Source organism: Peromyscus californicus, unplaced genomic scaffold (genome assembly GCF_007827085.1).
Source record: "Peromyscus californicus insignis strain IS unplaced genomic scaffold, ASM782708v3 Scaffold_20__1_contigs__length_68692818, whole genome shotgun sequence".
NCBI lineage: Eukaryota > Metazoa > Chordata > Mammalia > Rodentia > Cricetidae > Peromyscus > Peromyscus californicus.
The window spans coordinates 36,411,679-36,432,555 of NW_026294503.1; positions in this window are offsets into that span (position 1 = coordinate 36,411,679).

Consider the following 20,877-nt stretch of genomic DNA (forward strand, 5'->3'; position numbering starts at 1 on the left):
TTACAGACCAGTGAAGATGGAGCTCCATAAAAAGCATGCTGATGATTCCTTTTGGGCTATCTGGAGAGTGCAGTTAATATAGGAACTCTATGTCTTAATGCAGAAGTAGGTGGGTGCTACATAATAGACTATGAAGAGTGGGACCGGGACACTTCAGGCCAAAGACTTTCAAGCTTCTAATCTGTGCCTTATCCATGGCCCGTTTCCAACATGTGACTGTTCTCTTAATAAATGTCTGTATTTCTATCACTACCATGTATTTCAACCCAGAACTTGAGTACATAGAAATCACAACAGGTACCCTGTATCTTCAGTCCACACCTATAGCAGCTACAGGAGTTTATTTTTATCCTTTGACAGTCTCATTTGTATTGCTGCCCCATGCATTCACTAATAACCCCTCATGCCTGGATCAGATTTCCCTTTCCTTCCAAAGGGGTTTCTGTAATAAATGAACATATCATATATCTACATGGAGCTTGTATTTACCTCAGAATTAATACTCCCCCCTGTATCCCACAATGAGTAACATTCTAGTCCTTTGTTATTATCAACATGTGCTCAATGTTTTAATTTTCATCTTTATTAATGGTATCCTGTGAGCACAGATGGGGTTGTGAATCACAGAATTGTGTCTTATTAATTCACCTTATAATAAATGATGTAACACAAAGGTTAAGTGGTCTTTTAATAAAAAACCTGGAACCAGATATTGGGGTAAATGCTGAAAGATCAGAGATACAAAGGAAGAAGCCACTGGCACGTCTCACCTTGTGAACTCCATGAATCCTCTGACTGAATTTCTCTGAGTCCTCACCCAAAAGGCTCCAGCTGAAAAAGCCTCTAGCTAAAAGGGACGCTTCTGCCAAAAAAGCCTTTAGTTCCTGTCTCCTCATGTCTTATATGCCTTTCTCCACCCAGCCATCACTTCCTGGGATTAAAGGCATGTGTGCATCCCAGTACTGGGATTAAAGGTGTGTGCCACCCCTGCCGGCTCTGTTTTCTCTCCTAGACTGAGTCAATCTCATGTAGTCCAGTGTGGCTTTGAACTCACAGAGGTCCAGATAGATCTTTGCCTCTGTGTGCTCAGATTAAAGGTATGTGCCACCACTGCCCGGCCTCTGTGTTTAGTCTAGTGGCTTGTTCTGTTCTCTGATCTTCAGGTAAATTTTATTAGGGTACACAATATATCACCACAAAATTATAAGCACATCAGCTTCTCTTGCTACCTGAGCTGTATTGTAACAGTTGTGTCTCTGCGGGCATGAAGAGAACTAGGGAATTTCAAGCTCTAGATATGCAGTACAGAAACAACTGACCAGCTCCCACAAGGAGAGAGTAAAATTTCTCTAGAGGCATAATATAGGGATCCTGTGTGATCACCCTCATGTTTTAGATTCTGACTTCAGTAGGATGAGGGAACCTCAAGGTCTGGTACAACATTCGTAAGATACTCTGAAATGTCTAGGCCTCACCATGTTTTGAAACATAAACAACTGAAGATGTTTATTTTCCTCTAATTTGGCTCTTAAGGGATGGAGTTTCTCCCTTGTCAGGATGTAACTCATTCACTGAGATCAGGGCAATTACGATGAAAAATGACCAACAAGATAACAATCCCCATGTGATTTTATAACTAAAGTATTTCTAGAAAGAGTGAAAGAAACATTATTTTCCTTTATGTTGCTCACATTTTAATAACCCAGGGGGACAAGCGATTTTATTTTTAATGGGGATATGGAAAAATCTAGAGGTATCTTTTGATCTAACAACAGACAGCCAAAAACTTTCCAGGACATATAATTTCATTTTAAAAACACTCCTATTATATAACTGGAGAAGAGCCACCATCAGCCTCAGTGACATCAACAATGGGATAGAATTGTGGTAACTGACCCAGGTGCCTTTGATTCTCTGGGAAATACCACTTTTATCCCTTGTTAGAGATGTGTAGACTAAAGCATAGAAAATTAACTTCTTGAGAACCCACAGCTGGTGTGTACTTGGACCCCTTTCCCCATGAAGAAATGAAAACACTATAGGAAACTGTGTCCCAAGCCTCCTAGTAGGCCCCGGCTCCTCCACACTGCACGGTTTCTCAAACAGCAATTTGCCCCAGTCTTTGAAGGACTCCAGCACTTTGATATATATTTTTTTCCTGCCAGGAATTCCAGATCTCTGGTAAAGCTTATCACTGTGCTTTAGATGCACTCGTGTCTTCAAAGTCCTTTTTAAAATGAAGTGCTCTGAATGGGACTGGAGAGCTTTTGTGTTAAGATAAGGAGTTGAATTTTCTCCTTCCAGGTGATTGAGAGGCATTGCCAAGGTGCACAATGAGCAAGCTGGCATTGTAGAAGGTCACTTTCAGACTACAATGGACAAAGACATGGGACGGATCCAGCTGGATGGAGAATGATGATAATGGCTGATTTTGATGATAATTGAGACAATGTGGGAACATAGAAGAAAGATTTGGGTTGGGCATGGTGCTATACACTTGTAATCTGAGCTACTTGGGAGGTCAAGATGGGTGGATTGCAGGTTTTGGGCCAGACTGGGCCACATAACATGATTCAGTTCTAAATATATGGACGCATGTATACATACATACATACGTACGTACGTATGTACATACTTACGTACTTACGTACACAACACGAACATGGTAATGAAGATTCCTCACTGTATTAAATATGCCCTAATGGGAACCACTCATGCCTTGATCTTTGATTTCATTTGAGCAGAGCAGTTTATGATTCCAAAGCATTTGGTGTTTCCCATGGAAAGAAATGCACCAAGACTTTGTATGATACTCTATTAGAACTCACGGGCTTAATGGTTCTGTACAATTTCTTTACTCTGATGTTATTCAAACCACTTGGGAATACCATTGTTTTTGAAAGGGAATGCAATCTCAAGTTCACACAAAATGTGGTACTGAAAGGAGAGGAGTTCTTCTGGTCTATGTGACTCTTCACAGTCATTCACCTTTGATTGACTTCTAGGTTCTTCATCCATCTACACTGTGGAAACCTACTGGGCATGAAGAGGGACAACATGATATAATTTAAAATCACCTATGAGACAGACCTCTGAGGGAGTTTCTGGATCAGGATAAGTGATATAAGAAGACTCACTTTATATGTGGCAGGGGCAAAATTCCATGGGCTTAGGTCCTATTTTAAACCAAAGGGAAAAATGGGCTGGGTTTCAGAGTCCTTTCTCTCTGCCTACTGACTGCCAATGCAACGTGGTCAGCTGCCTTAAGCTCCCTTGCCAGGATTTCCACAACAAGCTATGTACTGGACCCACAAACAGTGACCCCCAAAACCCCCATCTTTCCTTAAGTTGCTTTTGCCAATATTTGCCACAGAACGAGAAAAAATAACTAAGAAGCAAGCCAAATATTAAATCATGAAAACAAACACATTAAAATACCAAGGTTATCCACTAATGAAAATACACTCATCTCTAGTCATATAGATGCAGTAGAAGATTTCCCTTCTGCATAGACTTATAGAATGCTTACCTAGTAATTCACAGCTATGACGTGTAACAGCCACAGTGGATAGATGAGAGGTTTATAGGAACTCTTTTCCAAAAGGAAAAGAGAATTTTAATGATTACAGGACAAGGTTAGCATTGTCTACTCAGCTCTCAAATTTAATACTAAGTTTCCCAATTGTAGCACATAGTTTTAAGAAAAAAGTCTTTGTTTTTGTTTTTATTTTTACTAAATTTAATTTGAAATTATTAGCTTATAATTGCTGAGTTAGAAGCAGCAAAGTATGCACAAGATAAGCTTCGTTTTGAATTTTGTTAATTGTGTATGTGTGTGTGTGTATGTGTGTGTGTGTGTGTGTGTGTGTGTGTGTGTGTGTGAGAGAGAGAGAGAGAGAGAGAGAGAGAGAGAGAGAGAGAGAGAGAGAGAGAGAGAGAGAGAGAGAGAGAGAAGGGGGATATGTGCACCTCAGTTCAGGTGCCCATGAAGGCCAGAAGTCATCTGATGCTCTGGAGCTGGAATTACAGGTGCTTTTGAACCATCTGACAGATGTGCTGGAAACCAAACCCAGGTCCTCTGAAAGGGCTGGACATATCCTTTAACCACTGAGTCGTCTCTCCAGCTCTACCTTCATTTTTCTTTTAATGACATCCTCTTTTCCTTTTGGAACAAAGAAGATCCTGGGAAACCCTCAAAACAGAGCTAAAATGGAATAAGGATGTGAATCGAAAGACTAGAGATGTGATATCTGGATGGTCTTATACAATGGCTGAAAATTAGCATAGTAGGAAAATTGTTCACAAAGAGAAAGCCTGAAAACCCTACAGCCACTGACCCATGCCAAAAGGTGCTCCATAGTATCTGAAGGTGGCCTATGTGAGACTAAAACACACACCCCTGCATGGATATTTATGGTGCTATTAAGACATGTGGTCCATGGTGATGTATGTAGTGCTATGAACAATAGATGAAGAGAGGAAGCTCAAGAAAACCTGTACTATGCCAATGACCCAGAAACCCATGAAATGTGATATAAATCTCCATCCTTCATCTCGTTTTGCCATTGTGCTTCTATACTTACTCCTTTTCTTTTGTGGATTCCTCACTTTGAAAGTATATTGACTCTTAATAAACCTTCTCAGGTTGACTGCTGGGACCCAAGTGCCTTTGTACAAGCTCTTGTTCAGGAAAGAAAGAGCAAGAGTTCTTCCAGTAGTGCACACTGAGCTAAGCACCCATTGCAATCTCTTCTAGACAAACAGCTGGACTGGCATTGCTTCATGCTGTTTCCATGGATGGGCCAGCCTTGGTGAAGTGGGAACATGGAGTGTGAGGTCTCCTGTGATGAAGTGCAAGTTTTGTATAGTGTGTTCCTCAGGAAGCCACTGTCACCTGAGTTATACAGATTTGACCATCTTCCCTTTCTTCCCATTCTCTAGTTTTGTCTTCCCCTTCTCTGGCCCCACTCATCTACCTCTGTTTGTAAGAAACTATGTAAGTGGAACTATTGCCTATAGAATCCTGTAGATGAGAAATATGATCATCTTACCCATTGTAATTTCACGAAGGTGGGCACACCAATTGGCTACATTCATAAAACTATTCATATATGGAAAATGTGTAGAAGAAATAAAATACAGGATAATGAAAGAGATGTTACATGTTTGTCTAAAATCTAGATATTTTATAATCAAAGACTAATTATAAAATGTTATGAAAACCAGAATTAAGTTTTGCAGATCTTTCCAACAACAAATTATGGGTGAGATACTCAGTAATGTAAAACAATTGAAGTTATACATGTAAGATGCTACCAAGAAAAGCAAAGCAAGCACAATTATTTAGATACTTTGGACACTTCAAAACAACAATAAGAGTTTAAAATAATAAATAGTTATGATAATTTGATATAAATGCTCTTCTGGGTTAAAGTCTAAGTTCTACATGGTTGTCTGCCAGAAATATTCATTTGAAAATAAGTGGTTTTGAATCTCAACTCCAAAGGGAATTCCACTTAACATGTCATCATTTTTTCCCTCGAATAACACACATAATACCCACCATCTTGTTTGTTCATGCAACAAGACATGATTACATGTGTGCATTAGGTTTGTATGTTTCTGTCTTAGGGTTTTTATTGCTGTGAAAAGACACCATGACCAGAGCAACTCTTATGAATGAAAACATTTAATTGAGGGGGCTTGCTTACAGTTTCAGAGGTTCAGTCCATCATTATGGCAGAGAGCATGGTGGTGTACAGGCAGATGTGGTGCCAGAGCTGAGAGTCCTACATCTTGACTCAGAAGCAACTGGAAGTTGTTTGAGATACTGGGTGATAATCTGAGCATAAGAAACCTCAAAGCCCATTCCCCACTGTGACCCACTTCCTCCAACAAGGCTATACCCACACCAATAGAGCCATAGCTCACAGTAGTGCCACTCCCTTTGGTGGCCATTTTCTTTCAAACCACCACAGTTACCTAGAAATGTTAACACATATAAAGGCTTATTAAATGTTATGATATTCAGAAGACCACTTTCCTATGTTGTCCAAATATTAATGGGTAGACACTACACTATTTTTCGTTTTGTCAGAAATCTCATTATTATTGAAAAGACAACATCTTCAGTGTTAAAATCTGACTGGCTACATTTTACCTAAAAAACAGCTTTGACCTGTATTAAGATGATAAAGGATGTTTGGAGCTGAGGGGCTGGGAGGGTTGATACTATTGAAATGTTCATGTCATTCAAAGAAATGTATACAGTCAAAGGGTAATTAAATAAAAATGGGGAAAAAATGAAAATCAATGTGAAGCAAGAAATGAGCCCAGACAGCCAAAGCAATTTCAAGCAAAATTATGAGATGGAGCCATGTACAACCTGAATTAATGATATGCTACAAAGTTGTAGAACTCAGAAGATAATCATGCTAACATGAAGACAAAGACACAGAGATCAAGTTAAATAACTCAGTTTACAGCTATGCATATAGAATCAATAGCTATACAATAGAATGTCAAAGACACTCCATGGAGAAAGAGCAGTGTCCTCAATCAATGCTCTTCAGAAAGATTTTAATTTATTTCATCAATGATTTATAGTTTTCATTGAATGGATGTTTTCAGATTTGTAGCTTTTTCCTATTTGTAATTTTTAGTGATTGCATGTGAAGTTTAAAAATACATTGTCGTTAATAGATAGAAATACTTTTTTAGGTTGTGTTTGTCTCTACTGAATTTATTAGTTTGGCTTTGGCACTTTCTGACTTTTCTATATGTAAGATCGCCTATCTGGGAACAGGGATAATTTAACTTCTTACTCTTCAAATTGAGGCCTCTTGTTTTTCCTCTCACCGAATTCCTCTAGCCAGCACTTCCAATACTGTGATGACCAGAGCTGGTTGCAGTGGACAGTGTTGTCTGTTTCCGGATCTTCGGAGAAAAGCTTTCAACTTGAGCTTTCGCTCTTGAGCTCTGCTACAATTGACTGCATGTTGAGTATACGATCCACTCTTTTCTGCATAGTCTGGGTAGGGAGCTTATCCCAATGTAGTTAGGTTAAATGGAGGTAGGACCTCTAAGATGGGGGCCTATTCTGAAGTGGTTAAAACATTTGGGATGCTATCCTTATAAAGAATAATTCATGTAGTACCCTCACTTCTTTTGTAAGGACAATTGATTAGAAAAGTGAAAGCATGACCCCTCCATTTTCTGACTTCCTGTCTCCTGATATTAGCCATTGTGAAGCCCCTACCATACCTCGAATCTTCAAAACTGTAAACTAAGTGAACCTTTTTTCCTTTACAAAGTAGCAAGTGTCAGGTGCTTTGCCACAGCAATGTAAAATGAACTAATGCAAATAAGCTGTTAGCTTTGATTTTGTCCTGTATGGCCTCTGCTTTGTTTAACTACATTTCCTTTAACCTTGGCATCCAGTCGTAGCAAGCTTTCCTCATTTGTCTTTGTTTCTTTTTAATATAATTCTCCACATAGCTTTAGTTAGATGTTTAAAAAAAAACTTAAGAGAGTAATTGATCCTTCTTTTTTGTAGTTATAATTACAGAACTGCAAATGCTGTGTAATGTTCAGGGTCCATCTGGTTCTGTGTATTTTTCTATAACAATGGAGTCATCCATCAAAACAGCTTCCTCCTTTGTGTGTTTCTTAGGGCTGAGAATATTTAATAAACCCCATCACTGTCATAAAACTGAAACATTTTGATATAATAATTTGTTCATATAAACATGAAGGCAATGCAGGAGAACTTTGAGATTTCTGAATAGCTATTCTCAAAGTAGTTTATCTTTCATAAAAGTGATCAAAAGTAATATAATTCTGTGGGTTTTCTCAATTTATTAGATACCATTGAGTTATAAACCTCTTACATGGCAATGTAATTTTATCTTGGGCTAAAATGCTATCAAAGTAATATAAAGTTGAGATAGGATTTAAAATTGAAATTATCCATGTTGTGGCTACATTTCTGATTCTTAAAGTACCAGTTCACAACACCCTCCATTACAGCAGAAATTGATTTAAGAATAAATTATTGTACTCCCATTATTCAGGTATACCATTCAATGCTACTTTTATAAATATTAACTGTAATAAATGTCCATTTATTTTGTTTGTCTTTCCATCATTAATTGAAAGTCTTGTAGTAGCTATGAGATGTTGGCCATGATATAAAGGTACAATGGGAATTGGAATTTTGTTAAGATTTTTTTTAACAAAGACTGTTATAATAAGAAAACTTTTGATAAGATATATATATATATATATATATATATATGTAGATAGATAGATAGATAGATAGATAGATAGATAGATAGATAGATAGATAGATAGATGATACCAGTGACTCTCATTCTAAAAGGACCAGGGAGATTTTCTTTGGATGGCTGGTACATAAACTGTGCCTCTAAGATGCCAGATGAAAGGGCAGGTGGAGTCATTATTCAGGTAAGAAAAAGCACACCTTCTAAAAATGAGTCTTTAGTCTCAGGATTCAGAATGATAAAGGTTTATTTCTTCTCCTGCAGTTTCTATCCACATCATCCATAGGTCAGGAGAGAATTCAGTTCCCTGGAAGCCACTGGCTTCTTAGAACCCTCCAACACTTTCCCATCAGCATGCCTGCTGATCAATGGTGTTGGAGTCTTGTGCTAAGAGTGAAAGCTCCACTCTTGTCTGTGTCTCAAGCCTCCCAAATTTCCTCCAGTAGTGCACCTTGAACAAATGCCTTCGAGGTGCATGTTCCTACTTGGCCAAAGGAATGAAGGGCATTGATTATCGGTAAAAACAACTTTGCTCTGGGTGAAAAACAGGAAGCAAACAATACCCACAGAAGCAAGAGGAAAGGGAAATTTTGTATGAGGTAAGGGAATGAGTCAGTAGCTATAGAGGTGGTTAGCCCTCAGACCACACCATTCATGCTGGTATTTAAATTCTATAAAAGGAAAGTCTGATGGTGTTTTAGTTTGATTGCCTGTTGTTATGATGGACATCAGAACAAAAAACATCTTAGGAGGTATCTTTGTGGATTTCTAGGGACCTCTCTAGCACTCTGCTTCTTCCTATTTCCATGAGGCCTTCATTTATCATGGTATCTCTTTCCTTGTTCTCCCAATCTGTTCCTGATCCAGCTGGGACCTCCCGCTCCCCTAAGCTCTCTTTCTCCTGACCCTTGCCCTCCATTTACCCCCTTCACCCCCAGTTAGCTTATGTAGATCTCATCCATTTCTGTCGCTGGGTGATCCCTGTGTCTTTCTTAGGGTCCTCCTTTATAGGTAGCCTCCCTGGAGGAGGTGGGAATGGGGGGTGGATGAGGGGGGGAAGCTGGGGGTGGGAGGACAGGGGAATCCATGGCTGATATGTAAAATTAAATTAATCATAAGATAAAAATATTTATAAAAAACATCTTAGGAGAGAAAAGGATTTATTTCACCTTATGCTTCCAGGTCATAGTCCATCATTGAGGTAAGTCAGGACAGAGACTCAAAGTGGGGGCTTGACACAAAAATCATCGGGTACTACAGTTTTCTGGGTCATTCTCTAGATTTCTCACTGGCTCACACCTAACTTGCTTTCTTATACAGCACAGGGGCACATGCTTAAGGATGGGGCTGCCCACTGTTGTCTACTTCCTTCCACTCAATCATCAATCAAGACAATCTCTTATGGACATGGCAGCCCAATCAAATCCACGCAATCTCTCCCTTGTGACTTCTTCAGATAACTAACTCTAGGCTGTGTCACTTTGACATCTGATAGTAACTAGGATAGATGGTAACTTGGAGAGGTGAGATAGAAACTGAATAAAACAGAGCATGCCCGGTATTCTAAAGGAGCATCAATAATAACTGGCAATATGTGGCCTTTTGGGACTCTGTATTTGTATTTTTACAGAACTGTAAAATTTAAAAATATTGTCCTGTTGAACAGTTTTCTGTTTTCATGGTAAAAGTGGGAGATAAAAAACATATATTTTTCCCTGTGGATGATATCTTTAAAATTTTAAATTTCAATGGATGTGATAGTATTTGGTCCCAAAATAATAGAATGCAAAGAAAAGGTGAGTCCTCAGTGTTTTTGATATACATTTAATTCTTATATTATTTTTAATGTTAGTAGTTGAAATTGTATTAGGACTCTACCACTTCCCCCATCATTTTCCTCCCCTCAGGCCCTCTTAGGTTGAACTCCTTCCATAACTCACCATGCACTCTCAAGTTGACAATCTCTTTTTTAAAACTTTATTATCATTGTCACATATAAATATGAATGCACAAACATATATAATAAAACTGCTGAATCTGGTTTAGACATTATTTGTATGTGGATTCAGAGCTGACCACTCTGCACTGGAAAACCAATAAAAGGCCATATCCCTGGCACTGACTAATTCTTCTTCCAGCCATCATTAGTTATGTATAGTTCTTTGTGAGTGAGACACTGAAAAACTTCTCCCTTGCACATGAGCATATGCATTGACATTGACATTGTTACAGTCTTGTTTAGGGACAATTTCACAGCAAATTCCCCAGTATTTCTGGCTCTTACTATCTTTCCATACCTCCTTCTGTGATGTTCCCTGAGCCATAGATACAGGAGTTGTAGTTTAGACATATCAGTGGGGGGCTGGACTTCCAACAATCTATTGATCTTTGCTTTGTGTCCAGCTGTGATTTCTTGTGATGATCTCCATTTGCTGTAAACAGAGGTGGCTTTGATAAGGGGTATTAGCTACATTTGTCTGTAGGTATAAGAATAAGATACAGAATGTAGTAGGGAATTATGCTGGTCTACCAAAGTGACTATAGATTCTTTTCTAAGGTCCATGAGCTCACTATACTTGGAAAGCTGGTTCTAGGACTAAGCATGATTTATCTTCTGTTAAGTGGGCTTTGAGTCCCCCAGTTAGACAGCTGTTGGTTGACAGCAACATGTGAATACCATTTTATCACACAATTATGCATATATTGCAATGATGGCAATTGTTTTGTTCCAGGGGTATGTTGTTTAAATGTAAAGACACATATTTGAAGGCTTCCTTGCCCTATGTGGTGATCATGAGGATATGTCAAACTTTCCTTGCCTCAGAGGACTGTGCCTGTCCTCTGCAGGGTACAATGAACTGACAAGTTTTGGTTACTGAACTTGCAGATCAATCAGAAGGCTTGATCTACTCATATTATTCATTCCCTACTGCCAGGACTTACCCACATGATGAACTGTACCTTTACATCCAGAGCCAAAATAAGCCCTTCCTTCTTCAAGTTGCTTTGGTCAGGCATTTTGCTGCAACAACAGGAAAAATAACCATTAATGTTGCCATCCTTAAAGGAGAGAAGATGTGAAGACAGTAGATAAGGGTTCAAGACATGTTGTAAGCAGAGGCCTGCACATGGAAACCTGCCCAGGTCTCAGAGAACTCTCTTAGCTAACAGAATGATACAAGTTTTCATGGGGTTAAACCTGGAAGGAATAAAAGAAAGAGTGTTCTATTGTCTAATGATGAAGAGGCTTCCCTGGTTCATAAAGTAATACAGAATTATAAGTGTTAGAAAACTAAAGGTACAACCCAGAAAAGAGTGGAATCACATCAGAAGATATATAAGATTAGGAAAACCACCATAGGCCAAGGAAGACTGATTTTTTTATTAGCACCTAAATATGAGTTTCAAAAATAGGGAATTGAATATGTTATCTCTATTACAAGACCAGGAGCCCAAAGACTCAAGTGCATCTCTTTGATTTGGCCTTCTTCCAGTGCACATTGCTAAGTCTGTGTCCAATGAACAGTGACACAGTCCATCTATTCACTGACCTTCTCCTGTGCTACTTTGTGAAGCATATTCTAAATATTGGCTCATTTTCCTCTAACTGCATCCCCCCCACACCTTAGCCAGGAGTAAGTCAGCAATTGAAAAGGAAATGGAAAACCTTTTCACGTCTACCTTCATGCCTGTGTGGATTTCATAGAAAGCTTTTTTTTTTTTTTTTTTTGGAGAAATTCATTTGGATAAAAGAATAAAGACAGGACACAATGAAGTGTATTGTTAGGAAAAGTAAATTGAAGCTATTATATTTTCTATTCCCTTAGTATTGTCCCTGCATTAATAGATCTGTGACCTTGAAAATTGGGGGCTGGTTCCTTTTTGTTGCTCATTACTGTTGTGAACGCTTCCCCATCAATCATATTTATTCAGGCTGGGACTTTGAAAAGGCTTTTTAATCAGCCTTCTGGCGATATTTTTTTGTATTTGTTAATTTACTTCATTTCCACCATGTTGTTTGTGTTTGTACAATTTATATTTTTGTTTTAAAGTGGAGAATCACCAAGCATTGAAGAGACACCTTCTTCTCTCAATACTGACAGTTACTGACTTCTGTCTCAACATTGTGTTTTGTTTGTTTGTTGCTTGCTCTTTTCTAGTATTTACCTTCCAGTGAAATATTTTAGAGTACCTCATTTGCATGCCTAAGATCTATTTTGTATCTAACATGTTTGTTGCTAAATTATATAATATACTTAGAGTTTATTTTTGCTGTTTTCTAAACATAAATGTAAAAAATTATAGAGCTATAGAAATTAATAAAGGGTGGGGGAAATCAAGACAGAAAAACGATTAATTAATTACCCATCTTTATGTAGACTATATGATTGTTCCATCATAGATATTTGTCATGCTGGCCTATAAATGCCTGTGAATACCCAAGTTCCCTATATCAACATACTTGAAAGAGCAAGGCCAAGCAAATGTATAATGAAATATTTTTCTTCTTATCTTGACAGATACATTTAAATAATGACATTGAATTCCAGGTTCAAATATGGAAGTTTCAGAATCTTGAGCATTTTCATCTAGACATGGCAGTGTGGAGAGAGCCCTTTGCTTCTTCTGAACCTTCTACTGGGCCTTTCTATGTGGGGCTTCACTTGAACACATGTCCAAAATTTCCAAGTCCTCATGGCCTCTTCTCCATTTGTAGCTAGTTCACATTTAGGGATCAAGTCACAAATGAAAAGGCAGATTCAGAACTGAGGCCAGAAAAATGTAATCAGGGATTTTTGAATCTTTAATAACTCACTCAGGTATTACTTTGGGGAGGGATGAGGACTTTAGATAAGCACATGTCTTTGGCTTATAAGGGAAGAGGAAAGCCCAAAATAGGGTTCCCTTTTTCAGGTAGGTCCCAGTTTGTGATGGTTGTGTTTCTTTGAAGGTTGTGAATGGCTGCCGAGCTTTGGTTTGCATGTAAGTATGTCTGGGTAAGAGTCTCTTTGATTCCTCTCCACCTTGTTTTTGAGACAGGGTCTCTCACATAACCTAAAGTTTGTGAATTCAAATTTTCCAAACCCCAGGGATCCTTTTGTCTCCATTCCCCCACCACTGGGATTACAGACATGCACTGCTGTGTCCTTCCCCTCCCATATAGATTCTGAAGATCAAACTCATCCTCATGTCTGAATGCCAAGTATTTTATAGCTTGAGCCGTCTCCTCAGCCCTTCTTCCTAAATTTCATTTATTATTGATATTTTAAGGTGTTTGTCTTAGTTAGGGTTTCTATTGCTGCAGTGAAATCAAAAAATAAGTTGGGGAGGAAAGGGCTTATTTGCCTTACACTGTCACATCACAGCTCATCATCAGAGGAAGTTTGGACAGGAACTCAAGCAGAGCAGGAACCTGGAAGCAGGAGCTGATGCAGAGGCCACGGAGGGAAGCTGCTTACTGGTTTGCTTCCCTGGCCTGCTCAGCTTGCTCTCTTATTGAACCCAAGACCATCAGCCCAGGGATGGCACCTCCCCAAAATGGGCTGGGCTTCAAATGCCCTAAAGCCAGATCTTTTTTTGTTTGTTTGTTTTTAATACATTCTGACTGCATTCCCCTTCCCCCATTCCTCTAATCCATTCCCCAACTTCCCTCTCCCCAGATCCATTCCTCCTTTTCCCTTTAGAAATGAGTAAGCCTCCCAGGAATATCCACTGAACTATGTATAACAAGATCAGATAAGACTAGGCACTGACCCTCATATCAAGGCTGAGTGAGGCAACCCAATAGGAGGAAAAGGGTCTTAAGAATAGACGAAAGACTCAGAGACACCCCCAGTCCCACAGTTAGGGGTCCCAAAAAATACCAAGCTAACAACCATAAGATACATATGGAGGACCTAGCGCAGACCCACGAAAGCTCCTTGACTGCTGCTTCAGTCTCTGTGTAACTCTATGAGCCCTACTTATTTGAAGAGTGTAGGTCCATTTCTCCTGGTATCCTCGAACCCTCTGTCTCCTCCATTTCTTCCTCCCCCTCTTCCACTGGGTTCCTCAAGCTCCAAGGGGAAGGACCCAATGGAGATTTTCAATTTGGGTTCACTCTCCTCCTAATGTTTGACTGTGGGTCTCCACATCTGCTCCTATCAGCTAACAGTGGTAGCCTCTTCAATGAATATTGGTGTAGACACTGATCTATAAGCATATATGGATATCTTTAGGAATAATTTTATCAATTATTTTCTGTCATAGGTCTCTGGAATATCAAGCCTCTGATTCCTGGCAATCCAGGTAATGTTAGAAATGGGCTACCTCTAATGGCCTTAAGTTAGACGAGTCATTGGTTGAACACGCCCACAGGTTCTGTGCCCCCATTGCCTCAATGCATCTTCAAGGTGGGATAGATTATAGATCTAAGGTTTTGTGGCAAGGCTGTGTGTCCCAGTCCCACCTCTGGAATCCTTGCCTGGTTACACAGGAGGGTCTGCTCAGATGCTGAATCTTCCATTACTAGGCATCCTCACTAGGGTCACCCTCACAGAATCCTGAGAATTTCTATTAAATTAGGTTTCCACATCATCCCCCTCTCCAATGACCTCCAATTCCAGTTCTCTCTCTAAGCCTGACCTACAGCCAAACCTTATGGAGGTATTTTCTCAGTTAAGGTCCCCCTTTTACAGATAATCCTAGCTTGTATCAAGTTGATATAACATTAGCCAGCATAATATATATATATATATATATATATATTTTTTTTTTTTGAAGCAAATGAAAAAATCACCATTAAGATGAAAATGTCTGTAGATGAAGGACGCATTTTGGGGGTGGCATGAGGTCATTAAGAGAGCTGAGTATAATGATTTTGGAACACAACAAAAAGAAAAAGACTAGGAGATGGGAAGCTGTTAGCCACCTCAGCACAGCATAGGGCAGGTGAGAGGATGCAGAGGGTGGCCCCAATGCATTTATAATCTGGTCCCAGGAATTTAAATTAGAGTTCAAATATAAAAGACATGATTAATAAGAAGTTGTGTGGTCACTGGGGTGTCATTTTATTTCTCTCTATGAATTGGAGATGAAATATTCAGGTGAGTCTGAGAGAGATCAGAGAAATGAAATGTTGAGGAAAGTTGCGAGGGTGTGAAAGAAATTTTAAAATTTAATCTATAGGGGAGAAACAGCTTGGGACTACTCTGGGTTGTCTAGACCTAGTCAATGATTCCATTAGATTTACCGCAAGGAGTAGAGATTCCAGTAGACAGATGGAGTTTCCTCAAAGACAATACAGTAGCAATGAAGTGCCATGTATCCCATAGGGCAAGTGATGAGTGCAGGAGCAGTGTGAGAGCAGCTGGTGCAATAATGCAAAGACACTCCAAGTATGGCCAAATGAAGGTAAAACAATGGGTGAAGCTGGCTAAGCTGGCTGTAATTCTAATTTATGAATGGAGAAAAATAATTCAGCAACGAAGTAAGCAACAGAGGAAAGTAATAAACATCTGTATTGGTATTTGTCTCATAGGTATTGCATCCTCACTAACTATCCAGGGTTTCCTAAATCACTTACAAAATCCATGTCCTGTTAGGAATGACACATAGCCCACTCTAGAAAACCACACATCATCTGTCAACTTTGTAAGTGGATTGCAGCCATGTGTCTACATCCTGAGAGCCAATTTCTGAAGAAGCTAACTTAGGAGATTTTTTTCTTCTGTTTTACCAATGACAAGGGCTGGAGCACGTCTCCAACTTGTATTTTCCCTTAAGAAAAGCAGTATTTAAAGAAGAAGAATGTTGGTGCAATTAAAAAAGCTATACTATAAATTAACTGACCTGTCTCCATTAACTTTCCTTCCCATGGGAACCAAGGCACCTGGGTGATTATTAAACCATGAATGGACTTATTTAATGCCTTCATCCCCCACCATAGTGTCTTATCTGTGATTCTTTCTTGGTCCTTGGAAATGGTTTTCAAGCAATCTTTGAAACTTGCAGTGTGAGGATGACTTAAATATCAGTAAATCATAGGGGTGTTTTCATGCATTATTGATTTTCTATTGTCGTTTACTACTTCATTATGTTTGGGGAGTTTATTATTTATAATACCAACTATACCACTCAACAAGGTTGCCACAAATCAACCCTGTGCCTCTCCAAGTAGCTGTCACAATTCTTTATGACCAGCCTGGGAGCTTACATGATCAAAACACATTCCTAACTTAATTTCAAAGTACATCACAGATAAACCACTATAATGTCAGGGATCCAGAGTACTGCACATTGAGCACATGCTCTTATTCATTGCAGTTATGAAACCATAGGATGCTAATATTCTGTTCTCTAAGTGATGAGTCTATGAAGGATGGGGCCATTTTAGGCTGCATGTTTTAGAAAGGGGAAGTCAACTTATTTTATAGAGACAGAAGAATTAGAAATGATCTACAACATTCAATTAACTAGCTAGAAAAGTCATTGTGATAGTAACCAGAGAGAATAGATACCCTACAAGATCTAAAAAAAATGTTCTCAGGTCATATAGCGATAGTATAATAAGATATAGATTTAGTTTTTGACATCCAGAAAGAAGAATCTAACATATTCCATGCAAGTTATCAGCATGATTTTAAGTCAACATAAGATTAAAGAATTGTAGTTCGTAAAATGACAAATTGGGTAGCCTTTCTTATGAGGTTCAGTGTCCCCAAAGCACATTATTGGCATTTTGTTATTGAGATTGTGTCTTCCTATGTTGGCTGAATAGGCTGGCTTTGAACTACTGAGATCCAGCAATTTTCCTATTCTAGTTTCTCAAGTAGCTGAGACTATATGTGCACAATGCTATAGTTGTGTAAGTCCTCAGTGCATGAGCTGGCTGTTTGGAACCTGGGGCTTACACAGGGACACTTGGCTCAGCCTGGGAGGAGGGGAATGGACCTGCCTTGACTGAATCTACCAGGTTGAACTCAATCACCAGGGGAGTCTTTGCCCTGGAGGAGTTGGGAATGGGGGATAGTCTGGGGGGGGGGAAGACGGGGGGTGGGTGGGAGGGGGGGAGAACAAAGGAATCCGTGGCTGATATGTAAAATTAAATTAAATTATAAAATTTAAAAAAAATTTTAAAAAGAAATGCTGTTATAGGGGTTGAAGACATTAAATATAATCACATTATTAATTCACACACATTTTACTAATTATATATATTACTTAATTTCTACAGAGTGGAGTTAATGTTTATGGGACATGAAACTGCAGATAATTTATTTGTTGAAGTAAGATTCTTTTTCTTTAATTCTTCATTAAATAGAGCTTTTTTATGGAAAAGCATGAATAATTTCTTACAGTAAGTAATTAACAAATACCTTTCTTATGATGCTAGGAATCAAGGCCAGAACTTGCACCCATCTGAATCAAACAGAACATTCACCATTGAATACTTGTTAGTTCTGTAAAGAAATATCACTATTTTCCATCATTGCTATTTTGTTCTTTTGTTGTTTCCATAATCACTATTAAATGAAGTGGGTATGAAGTTTTACATAACATAGTGAGAAGAGAGTAAACTGTGATCTTAAAGCTGTTACTAGCCGGGCGGTGGTGGCGCACGCCTTTAATCCCAGCACTCGGGAGGCAGAGCCAGGCGGATCTCTGTGAGTTCGAGGCCAGCCTGGTCTCCAAAGCGAGTTCCAGGAAAGGCGCAAAGCTACACAGAGAAACCCTGTCTCGAAAAACCAAAAAAAAAAAAAAAAAAAAGCTGTTACTAAATACTAAAGATGATGAATTCTTTGTTCAGAATAAAAATCACATTTTAAATAACCAAATGGAAGTGGATAAGCTATGTTTTTGAGAATTCAATCAGAGAATTAGTGTAACTTTATGTGTGTGTGTGTGTGTGTGTGTGTGTGTGTGTGTGTCTATAGGGTGGGAGAAGGAGACAGAGAGGGAGAGGGAAAGAGAGAGAGACTTGTTTTATAGGGATTATATTTTTAAGGTTGTCAATCATTTGAAGAAGTCTCTATATGTAACGCAGAGTCCTTGCACACAAGACTGACTCCCATTAGACATGTGTAGTGGGTAGCCATTCCAGCTTTGGTCTGGAAGTTCCAACCCCCATTGAGGCTTCGGTAACTATCACACCTACAAGGCAGGGCGAAGGGAGGGCCCTGAAGACCCGAAATTGGGACATGCTGTGCTGTCTTGTTTCCTGGACCTGGACAAAAGAGGTAGATCAAGGGGAGTTCTCCAGAGAACACCACAGGACTGCACTGCGTCTTTTCCAGAACCCGCCACCTACCTATCCCTTCATTTGTAAGTTACCCACTAAATAAATCTTTCTTTTAACTACTTGGAGTGGCCTTAATAATTTCACCAATAGACATGAAGTCATGAGAAGAAAGATGTAAAGTCAGAGAACAAAAACAAACTGGAATTACTACCAACTGGATTGTCATGAGCACAGGCAGAAACCCTTATCAGTTGTCCTGGGCTACCTGTACATTTTTCAGGCTGTGGTGACTTTCACTACATGTAGAAACACACAGAACTCTGTCACAGGATTTGAAGACATGGAGGAAAACAGTGAACAGAGACAACTGTCTCAAAACAATATTGTAAGTGAGTAGAAAAAAAAAAACCCAAATGGGCTTCCACTCTGACCTTCAAACATTCCAAGGACTTACCCTGTGTTCTACTCAAAGTGAAACCATACAATAAATAGGTTTTCTAGATGTAACAAAATAGACATATTATAAATTCACCTAATATTATTACAACTCAAGTAAGGAATGTGATGTAACAGTTACAATCATAACAGCTGGGCCTTCCTATTAGAATTCGGATGGGCCTGAAGGGTACATGTATCAACAATAACAAGATGATAGTTTCAAAGGTACAAACAAAATCTAGATTTATGTCATGATTTCTCCTGAATTACTTGGTCTAAACATGTAGGCACCTTGTCCTCAAATTCTGCCTCAGAGCACTTAGGAACTCCATCTGTTTTAGGTACTAGGTGGTGTTGGAAATAGTCACTCTGTGCCTACATGGACGTGATGGCAAAGCTCTTACCTCCCTAGCATTCTGAGCCTCTAGTTCCTTCTAAATGCTGGGGAATTTTTCTACGTATCACTGTATCTTTCATCATCTTCAAAACACGGATAAGAACACCATGGCATACCATGTTTACAGAAAGTCTAAGCAACAGCTTCAGGAAAAGCGAAGATGTCCCTTGACCCTAGTACTTGAGCTCTTTGGTAGCTGTTCTTAACATTACTATGTATAAGTTCAGAAAACAACAACAACAACAAAAGTCTCTTTCATATGAGAGAAGAGGTCAATAAACCTCAAGTCAATTTGGTAGCAAATATAAAAAAACAATTTCAGTTTCAGAAATATGTGATTGGTAGACTAGGAATATAACTATATATTAGAATTACTTGCCTTGCATAAACAAGGTCCTATGTTTCTCAGAAATACACAGAGAGACAGAGAGACAGAGACAGAGAGACAGAGAGAGACAGAGGGGTTACAAAAATAAAATTCCATAGGATCATCATTTGTATGTTTGTATGGTAGGGCAAAGTATGTCTTGATTGGAGAGAAGTTAAACACAAGGGCCTCAGAGAAGTATTTATAATTTAAGCCAAAAAGAGTGTGTATGATAGAGGAAGAAGTCAGTTATAGGATAGATAACAGATGAAAAGAAAAATGTTGAACAGAAGTTATCACTCTCTCATGACAGAACTAAGCAGTCAGTAATATGCTTTGGTATCTAACTCTAGATAAAAGGAGGTCTATTCTGTTTTCTACAGAAGACAAGAAATGAAGAACAGCGAAAGGACTATTACTTCAGATATTGCAGTTTTGATCTTGGACTTCCTGCAGTACCAAGGGAAATCATATAACATATTTTGGTAGTGATGAAAACCAACTGAAGAGAGATGAGGAAAGATGCTTGGTTAAAGAAAATTATTTCAGGCAAATCAAAGATTTCAGGTGATGAAAGTGTTTCCTAACAACTGAGGATTATTGAGCTTATTTTCATCTATGACTCTGAATCTTATGCTACAAACAGAATAAGCTGCCCGAGTCCATAAATACAGCCCCTGGCTAGCCACATCTCACATATAGCACACACCATAACTGCCAAAATCCCATGTTGCCATCAAGTATACAAACAAATGTCTCCTATTTGAGAACACAGCATGCTTCTTTGTTTTCCTGGAAAAGCAGTGTGAATGGAAATTCATTTGGCTAATGAGAGTTACAGGAAAATATAATTATGTCTTTCACCTTCTGTTTTCTGTTTAATATCTTGATTTCCCTGCATTACACTCTGTCACCTGTGTTAATTCACTATTGATACAGTCACACAAACATTCTTCTCATTGATAAAAACCTATTTTCATCACCTCTTCAGATATTGGTTTTTATTTTTTGTTTTGCATCTACAGTGACTTTGCTTAAAGAGGAAATCCATACTGCTTCCTGATTGGTTTTGGAGTTATGCTTCATGTTCTGTGCCAACTCTGAGGTAGCCAAAGAGTGTCCAGTATTTATTTTATCACCACTCAAATACATGTTTCTAGAGAAAGAAGATAAA